The sequence below is a fragment of the Anser anser genome (genome assembly GCF_964211835.1).
Source record: "Anser anser genome assembly, chromosome: 31".
NCBI classification, from domain to species: Eukaryota; Metazoa; Chordata; class Aves; order Anseriformes; family Anatidae; genus Anser; species Anser anser.
The window spans coordinates 527524-537878 of NC_139752.1; positions in this window are offsets into that span (position 1 = coordinate 527524).

The window sequence follows — 10355 nt, forward strand, 5'->3', positions numbered from 1 at the left end:
TCACCACTGGGAATGCAGCGCAGTGACTACAGAGAGTGCACTGGCACTACTGGAGATGCACTGCAGTGAGTCCAGAGAGTGCACTGGCACCACTGTTGATGCAGTGCAGTGACTCCAGAGAGTGCACTGGCACCACTGGGGATGCAGTCCAGTGAGTCCAGAGAGTGCACTGGCACCACTGGGGATACAGTGCAGTGAGTCCAGAGAGTGCACTGGCAACACTGGGGGTGCACCCCGGTGAGTCCAGAGAGTGCACTGGCACCACTGGGGATGCACCCCGGTGAGTCCAGAGAGTGCACTGGCACCACTGGGGATGCAGTGCAGTGAGTCCAGAGAGTGCACTGGCACCACTGGCGATGCACTGCAGTGAGTCCAGAGACTGCACAGGCACCACTGGTGATGCACTGCAGTGAGTCCAGAGAGTGCACTGGCACCACTGGGGATGCAGTGCAGTGAGTGCAGAGAGTGCACTGGCACCACTGGGGATGCAGTGCAGTGAGTCCAGAGAGTGCACTGTCACCACTGGGGATGCACTGCAGTGAGTAAAGAGAGTGCACTGGCACCACTGGGGATGCAGTGCAGTGAGTGCAGAGAGTGCACTGGCACCACTGGGGATGCAGTGCAGTGAATCCAGAGAGTGCACTGGCACCACTGGGGATGCAGTGCAGTGAGTCCAGAGAGTGCACTGGCACCAGTGGGGGTGCGCTGCAGTGAGTCCAGAGAGTGCACTGGCACCACTGGGGTTGCAGTGCAGTGAGTCCACAGAGTGCACTGGCACCACTGGGGATGCACTGCAGTGAGTCCAGGGAGTGCAGTGGCACCATTGGGGATGCAGTGCACTGAGTCCAGAGAGTTCACTGGCACCACTGGAGATGCAGTGCACTGAGTCCAGAGAGTGCACTGTCAGCACTGGGGATGCACCTCGGTGAGTCCAGAGAGTGCTCTGGGAACACTGGGGATGCAGTGCAGTGAGTGCAGAGAGTGCACTAGCACCACTGGGGATGCACTGCAGTGAGTCCAGAGAGTGCACTGGAACCACTGGGGATGCACTGCAGTGAGTCCAGAGAGTGCACTGGCACAACAGGGGATGCAGTGCAGTGACTCCAGAGAGTGCACTGGCACCACTGGGGATGCACTGCAGTGAGTTCAGAGAGTGCACTGGCACCACTGGGGATGCACTGCAGTGAGTCCAGAGAGTGCACTGTCAGCACTGGGGATGCAGTGCAGTGAGTCCAGAGAGTGCACTGGCACCACTGGGGATGCAGTGCAGTTAGTCCAGAGAGTGCACTGGCACCAACTGGAGCTGCACTGTAGTGAGTCCAGAGAGTGCACTGGCACCACTGGGGATGCAGTGCAGTGAGTCCAGAGAGTGCACTGGCACCACTGGGGATGCAGTGCAGTGAGTGCAGAGAGTGCACTGGCACCACTGGGGATGCACTGCAGTGACTCGAAAGAGTGCACTGGCACCACTGCGGATGCACTGCAGTGAGTCCGGAGAGTGCCCTGGCACCAATGGGGATGCAGTGCAGTGACTCCAGAGAGTGCACTGGCACCACTGGGGATGCAGTGCAGTGAGTCCAGAGAGTGCACTGGCACCACTGGGGATGCACTGCAGTGAGTCCAGAGAGTGCACTGGCACCACCGGGGATTCACTGCAGTGAGTCCAGAGAGTGCACTGGCACCACTGGGGATGCAGTGCAGTGACTCCAGAGAGTGCACTAGCACCTCAGGGGCTGCACTGCAGAGAGTCCAGAGAGTGCACTGGCACCACTGGGGATGCAGTGCAGTGAGTCCAGAGAGTGCACTGGCACCACTGGGGATGCAGTGCAGTGAGTCCAGAGAGTGCACTGGCACCACTGGGGATGCACTGCAGTCAGTCCAGAGAGTGTACTGGCACCAGTGGGGATGGAGTGCAGTGAGTCCAGAGAGTGCACTGGCACCACTGGGGATGCAGTGCAGTGAGTCCAGAGTGTGCACTGGCACCACTGGGGATGCAGTGCAGTGAGTCCAGAGAGTGCACTGGCATCACTGGGGATGCAGTGCAGTGAGTCCAGAGAGTGCACTGGCAGCACTGGGGATGCAGTGCAGTGAGTCCAGAGAGTGCACTGGCACCACTGGGGATGCAGTGCAGTGAGTCCAGAGAGTGCACTGGCACCACTGGTGATGCACTGCAGTGAGTGCAGAGAGTGCACTGGCACCACTGGGGATGCACTGCAGTGAGTCCAGAGAGTGCACTGGCACCACTGGGGATGCAGTGCAGTGAGTCCAGAGACTGCACTGGCACCAATGGGGATGCAGTCCAGTGAGTCCAGAGAGTGCACTGGCACCACTGGGGATAAACTGCTTTGAGTCTAGACAGTGCACTGGCACCACTGGGGATGCACTGCAGTGAGTCCAGAGAGTTCTCTGGCACCACTGGGGGTGCAGTTTAGTGAGTCCAGAGAGTGCACCGGCTCCAATGGGGATACACTGCAGTGAGTTCAGAGAGTGCACTGGCACCACTGGGGATGCAGTGCAGTGAGTCCAGAGAGTGCACTGGCACCACTGGGTACGCAGCGCAGTGACTACAGAGAGTGCAATGGCACCACTGGGGATGCAGTGCAGTGAGTCCATAGAGCCACTGGCACCACTGGGGATGCACTGCAGTGAGTCCAGATAGTGCACTGGCACCACCTGGGATGCACTGCAGTGAGTCCAGAGAGTTCAGTGGCACCATTGGGGATGCAGTGCACTGAGTCCAGAGAGTGCACTGGCACCACAGGGGATGCAGTGCAGTGAGGCCAGAGACTACACTGGCACCACTGGGGATGCAGTGCAGTGAGTCCAGAGAGTGCACTGGCACCACTGTTGATGCAGTGCAGTGAGTCCAGAGAGTGCACTGGCACCAGTGGGGGTGCGCTGCAGTGAGTCCAGAGAGTGCACTGGCACCACTGGGGTTGCAGTGCAGTGAATCCAGAGAGTGCACTGGCACCACTGGGGATGCAGTGCAGTGAGTCCAGAGAGTGCACTGGCACCAGTGGGGGTGCGCTGCAGTGAGTCCAGAGAGTGCACTGGCACCACTGGGGTTGCAGTGCAGTGAGTCCACAGAGTGCACTGGCACCACTGGGGATGCACTGCAGTGAGTCCAGGGAGTGCAGTGGCACCATTGGGGATGCAGTGCACTGAGTCCAGAGAGTTCACTGGCACCACTGGAGATGCAGTGCACTGAGTCCAGAGAGTGCACTGTCAGCACTGGGGATGCACCTCGGTGAGTCCAGAGAGTGCTCTGGGAACACTGGGGATGCAGTGCAGTGAGTGCAGAGAGTGCACTAGCACCACTGGGGATGCACTGCAGTGAGTCCAGAGAGTGCACTGGCACCACTGGGGATGCACTGCAGTGAGTCCAGAGAGTGCACTGGCACAACAGGGGATGCAGTGCAGTGACTCCAGAGAGTGCACTGGCACCACTGGGGATGCACTGCAGTGAGTTCAGAGAGTGCACTGGCACCACTGGGGATGCACTGCAGTGAGTCCAGAGAGTGCACTGTCAGCACTGGGGATGCAGTGCAGTGAGTCCAGAGAGTGCACTGGCACCACTGGGGATGCAGTGCAGTGAGTCCAGAGAGTGCACTGGCACCAACTGGAGCTGCACTGTAGTGAGTCCAGAGAGTGCACTGGCACCACTGGGGATGCAGTGCAGTGAGTCCAGAGAGTGCACTGGCACCACTGGGGATGCAGTGCAGTGAGTGCAGAGAGTGCACTGGCACCACTGGGGATGCACTGCAGTGACTCGAAAGAGTGCACTGGCACCACTGCGGATGCACTGCAGTGAGTCCGGAGAGTGCCCTGGCACCAATGGGGATGCAGTGCAGTGACTCCAGAGAGTGCACTGGCACCACTGGGGATGCAGTGCAGTGAGTCCAGAGAGTGCACTGGCACCACTGGGGATGCACTGCAGTGAGTCCAGAGAGTGCACTGGCACCACCGGGGATTCACTGCAGTGAGTCCAGAGAGTGCACTGGCACCACTGGGGATGCAGTGCAGTGACTCCAGAGAGTGCACTAGCACCTCAGGGGCTGCACTGCAGAGAGTCCAGAGAGTGCACTGGCACCACTGGGGATGCAGTGCAGTGAGTCCAGAGAGTGCACTGGCACCACTGGGGATGCAGTGCAGTGAGTCCAGAGAGTGCACTGGCACCACTGGGGATGCACTGCAGTCAGTCCAGAGAGTGTACTGGCACCAGTGGGGATGGAGTGCAGTGAGTCCAGAGAGTGCACTGGCACCACTGGGGATGCAGTGCAGTGAGTCCAGAGTGTGCACTGGCACCACTGGGGATGCAGTGCAGTGAGTCCAGAGAGTGCACTGGCATCACTGGGGATGCAGTGCAGTGAGTCCAGAGAGTGCACTGGCAGCACTGGGGATGCAGTGCAGTGAGTCCAGAGAGTGCACTGGCACCACTGGGGATGCACTGCAGTGAGTCCAGAGAGTGCACTGGCACCACTGGTGATGCACTGCAGTGAGTGCAGAGAGTGCACTGGCACCACTGGGGATGCACTGCAATGAGTCCAGAGAGTGCACTGGCACCACTGGGGATGCAGTGCAGTGAGTCCAGAGAGTTCACTGGCACCAATGGGGATGCAGTCCAGTGAGTCCAGAGAGTGCACTGGCACCACTGGGGATAAACTGCATTGAGTCTAGACAGTGCACTGGCACCACTGGGGATGCACTGCAGTGAGTCCAGAGAGTTCTCTGGCACCACTGGGGGTGCAGTTTAGTGAGTCCAGAGAGTGCACCAGCTCCAATGGGGATACACTGCAGTGAGTTCAGAGAGTGCACTGGCACCACTGGGGATGCAGTGCAGTGAGTCCAGAGAGTGCACTGGCACCACTGGGTACGCAGCGCAGTGACTACAGAGAGTGCAATGGCACCACTGGTGATGCAGTGCAGTGAGTCCATAGAGCCACTGGCACCACTGGGGATGCAGTGCAGTGAGTCCAGATAGTGCACTGGCACCACCTGGGATGCACTGCAGTGAGTCCAGAGAGTTCAGTGGCACCATTGGGGATGCAGTGCACTGAGTCCAGAGAGTGCACTGGCACCACAGGGGATGCAGTGCAGTGAGGCCAGAGACTACACTGGCACCACTGGGGATGCAGTGCAGTGAGTCCAGAGAGTGCACTGGCACCACTGTTGATGCAGTGCAGTGAGTCCAGAGAGTGCACTGGCACCACTGGGGATGCAGTGCAGTGAGTCCAGAGAGTGCACTGTCACCACTGGGGATGCACTGCAGTGAGTCCAGAGAGCCACTGGCACCACTACGGATGCACTGCAGTGAGTCCAGAGAGTGCACTGGCACCATTCCGGATGCACTGCAGTGAGTCCAAAGAGTGCACTGGCACCACAGGGGATGCAGTGCAGTGAGTCCAGAGAGTGCACTGGCACTTCTGGGGATGCAGTGCAGTGAGTGCAGAGAGTGCACTAGCACAACAGGGGATGCAGTGCAGTGACTCCAGAGAGTGCACTGGCACCACTGGGGATGCACTGCAGTGAGTCCACAGAGTGCACTGGCACCACTGGTGATGCAGTGCAGTTAGTCCAGAGAGTGCAGTGGCACCACTGGGGATGCAGTGCAGTGAGTCCAGAGAGTGCACTGGCACCACTGGTGATGCAGTGCAGTAAGTCCAGAGAGTACACTGGCACCACTGGGGATGCACTGCAGTGAGTCCAGAGAATGCACTGGCACTAATGGGGATGCAGTGCAGTGACTCGAAAGAGTGCACTGGCACCACTGCGGATGCACTGCAATGAGTCCGGAGAGTGCCCTGGCACCAATGGTGATGCAGTGCAGTGAGTCCAGAGAGTGCACTGGCACCACTGGGGATGCAGTGCAGTGAGTGCAGAGAGTGCACTGGCACCACTGGGGATGCAGTGCAGTGAGTCCAGAGAGTGCACTGGCACCACTGGGGATGCACTGCAGTGAGTCCAGAGAGTGTACTGGCACCACAGGGGATGCACTGCAGTGAGTCCAGAGAGTGCACTGGCACCACTGTTCATTCAGTGATGTGAGTCCAGATAGTGCACTGGTACCACGGGGGATGCAGTGCAGTGAGTCCAGAGAGTGCACTGGCACCACTGGGAATGCAGTGCTGTGAGTCCAGAGAGTGCCCTTGCACCACTGGGGATAAACTGCAGTGAGTCCAGACAGTGCACTGGCACCACTGGGGATGCACTGCAGTGAGTCCAGAGGGTTCTCTGGCACCACTGGGGATGCAGTTTAGTGAGTCCAGAGAGTACACCGGCTCCAATGGGGATACACTGCAGTGAGTCCAGAGAGTGCGCTGGCACCACTGGGGATGCACTGCAGTGAGTCCAGAGAGTGCACTGGCACCACTGGGGATGCAGTGCTGTGAGTCCAGAGAGTGCTCTGGCACCACTGAGCTGCACTGCAGTGAGTCCAGAGAGTGCACTGGCACCACTGGGGATGCACTGCTGTGAGTCCAGAGACTAAACTGGCACCCTGGGGATGCAGTGCAGTGAGTCCAGAGAGTGCACTGGCACCACTGTTGATGCAGTGCAGTGACTCCAGAGAGTGCACTGGCACCACTGGGGATGCAGTCCAGTGAGTCCAGAGAGTGCACTGGCACCACTGGGGATACAGTGCAGTGAGCTCAGAGAGTGCACTGGCACCACTGGGGATGCCGTGCAGTGAGTGCAGAGAGTGCACTGGCACCACTGGGGATGCACTGCAGTGAGTCCAGAGAGTGCAGTGGCACCATTGGGGATGCAGTACACTGAGTCCAGAGAGTTCACTGGCACCACTGGGGATGCAGTGCACTGAGTCCAGAGAGTGCACTGTCAGCACTGGGGATGCACTGCAGTGAGTCCACAGAGTGCACTGGCACCACTGTTCATTCACTGATGTGAGTCCAGAGAGTGCACTGGCACCACTGGGGATGCACCTCGGTGAGTCCAGAGAGTGCTCTGGGAACACTGGGGATGCAGTGCAGTGAGTGCAGAGAGTGCACTGGCACCACTGGGGATGCACTGCAGTGAGTCCAGAGAGTGCACTGGCACCACTGGGGATGCACTGCAGTGAGTCCAGAGAGTGCACTGGCACAACAGGGGATGCAGTGCAGTGACTCCAGAGAGTGCACTGGCACCACTGGGGATGCACTGCAGTGAGTCCAGAGAGTGCACTGTCAGCACTGGGGATGCAGTGCAGTGAGTCCAGAGAGTGCACTGTCAGCACTGGGGATGCAGTGCAGTGAGTCCAGAGAGTGCACTGGCACCACTGGGGATGCAGTGCAGTGAGTCCAGAGAGTGCACTGGCACCAACTGGAGCTGCACTGTAGTGAGTCCAGAGAGTGCACTGGCACCACTGGGGATGCAGTGCAGTGAGTCCAGAGAGTGCACTGGCACCACTGGGGATGCAGTGCAGTGAGTGCAGAGAGTGCACTGGCACCACTGGGGATGCAGTGCAGTGACTCGAAAGAGTGCACTGGCACCACTGCGGATGCACTGCAGTGAGTCCGGAGAGTGCCCTGGAACCAATGGGGATGCAGTGCAGTGACTCCAGAGAGTGCACTGGCACCACTGGGGATGCAGTGCATGAGTCCAGAGAGTGCACTGGCACCACTGGGGTTGCACTGCAGTGAGTCCAGAGAGTGCACTGGCACCACCGGGGATTCACTGCAGTGAGTCCAGAGACTGCACTGGCACCACTGGGGATGCAGTGCCGTGACTCCAGAGAGTGCACTAGCACCTCAGGGGCTGCACTGCAGAGAGTCCAGAGAGTGCACTGGCACCACTGGGGATGCAGTGCAGTGAGTCTAGAGAGTGCACTGGCAACACAGGGGATGCACTGCAGTGAGTCCAGAGAGTGCACTGGCACCACTGGGGATGCACTGCAGTGAATCCAGAGAGTGCACTGGCACCACTGGGGATGCACCCCGGTGAGTCCAGAGAGTGCACTGGCACTACTGGGGATGCAGTGCAGTGAGTCCAGAGAGTGCACTGGCACCACTGGGGATGCACTGTAGTGAGTCCAGAGACTGCACAGGCACCACTGGGGATGCAGTGCAGTGACTCGAGAGAGTGCACTGGCACCACTGGGGATGCAGTGCAGTGAGTGCAGAGAGTGCACTGGCACCACTGGGGATGCACTGCAGTGAGTCCAGAGAGTGCACTGGCACCACTGAGGATACACTGCAGTGAGTCCAGAGAGTGCACTGGCACCACTGGGGATGCAGTGCAGTTGAGTCCAGAGAGTGCACTGGCACCTTGGGGATGCAGTGTAGTGAGTGCAGAGAGTGCACTGGCACCAGTGGGAGTGCACTGCAGTGAGTCCAGAGAGTGCACTGGCACCACTGGGGTTGCAGTGCAGTGAGTCCAGAGAGTGCACTGGCACCACTGGGAATGCAGTGCAGTGACTCAGAGAGTGCACTGGCACCACTGGTAATGCACTGCAGTGAGACCAGAGAGTGCACTGGCACCACTGGGGATGCAGTGCAGTGAGTCCAGAGAGTGCACTGGCACCACTGGGGATGCACTGCAGTCAGTCCAGAGAGTGTACTGGCACCAGTGGGGATGGAGTGCAGTGAGTCCAGAGAGTGCACTGGCACCACTGGGGATGCAGTGCAGTGAGTCCAGAGTGTGCACTGGCACCACTGGGGATGCAGTGCAGTGAGTCCAGAGAGTGCACTGGCATCACTGGGGATGCAGTGCAGTGAGTCCAGAGACTGCACAGGCACCACTGGGTATGCAGTGCAGTGACGCCAGAGAGTGTACTGGCACCCCTGGGGATGCAGTGCAGTGAGTCCAGAGAGTGCACTGGCACCACTGGGGATGCACTGCAGTGAGTCCAGAAAGTGCACTGGCAGCACTGGGGATGCAGTGCAGTGAGTCCAGAGAGTGCACTGGCACCACTGGGGATGCAGTGCAGGGAGTGCAGAGAGTGCAATGGCACCACAGGGGATGCAGTGCAGTGAGTCCGGAGAGTGCACTGGCACCACTGGGGATGCAGTGCAGTGAGTCCAGAGAGTACATTGTCACCACTGGGAATGCAGCGCAGTGACTACAGAGAGTGCACTGGCACCACTGGGGATGCAGTGCAGTGAGTCCAGAGAGTGCATTGTCACCACTGGGAATGCAGCGCAGTGACTACAGAGAGTGCACTGGCACTACTGGAGATGCACTGCAGTGAGTCCAGAGACTGCACTGGCACCACTGGGGATGCACTGCAGTGAGTCCAGAGAGTGCACTGGCACCACTGGGGATTCACTGCAGTGAGGCCAGAGACTGCACAGGCACGACTGGGGATGCAGTGCAGTGAGTCCAGAGAGTGCACTGGCAACACTGGGGATGCACCCCGGTGAGTCCAGAGAGTGCACTGGCACCACTGGGGATGCACCCCGGTGAGTCCAGAGAGTGCACTGGCACCACTGGGGATGCAGTGCAGTGAGTCCAGAGAGTGCACTGGCACCACTGGCGATGCACTGCAGTGAGTCCAGAGACTGCACAGGCACCACTGGTGATGCACTGCAGTGAGTCCAGAGAGTGCACTGGCACCACTGGGGATGCAGTGCAGTGAGTGCAGAGAGTGCACTGGCACCACTGGGGATGCAGTGCAGTGAGTCCAGAGAGTGCACTGGCACCACTGGGGATGCACTGCAGTGAGTAAAGAGAGTGCACTGGCACCACTGGGGATGCAGTGCAGTGAGTGCAGAGAGTGCACTGGCACCACTGGGGATGCAGTGCAGTGAATCCAGAGAGTGCACTGGCACCACTGGGGATGCAGTGCAGTGAGTCCAGAGAGTGCACTGGCACCACTGGGGTTGCAGTGCAGTGAGTCCACAGAGTGCACTGGCACCACTGGGGATGCACTGCAGTGAGTCCAGGGAGTGCAGTGGCACCATTGGGGATGCAGTGCACTGAGTCCAGAGAGTTCACTGGCACCACTGGAGATGGAGTGCACTGAGTCCAGAGAGTGCACTGTCAGCACTGGGGATGCACTGCAGTGAGTCCACAGAGTGCACTGGCACCACTGTTCATTCAGTGATGTGAGTCCAGAGAGTGCACTGGCACCACTGGGGATGCACCTCGGTGAGTCCAGAGAGTGCTCTGGGAACACTGGGGATGCAGTGCAGTGAGTGCAGAGAGTGCACTAGCACCACTGGGGATGCACTGCAGTGAGTCCAGAGAGTGCACTGGCACCACTGGGGATGCACTGCAGTGAGTCCAGAGAGTGCACTGGCACAACAGGGGATGCAGTGCAGTGACTCCAGAGAGTGCACTGGCACCACTGGGGATGCACTGCAGTGAGTCCAGAGAGTGCACTGGCACCACTGGGGATGCACTGCAGTGAGTCCAGAGAGTGC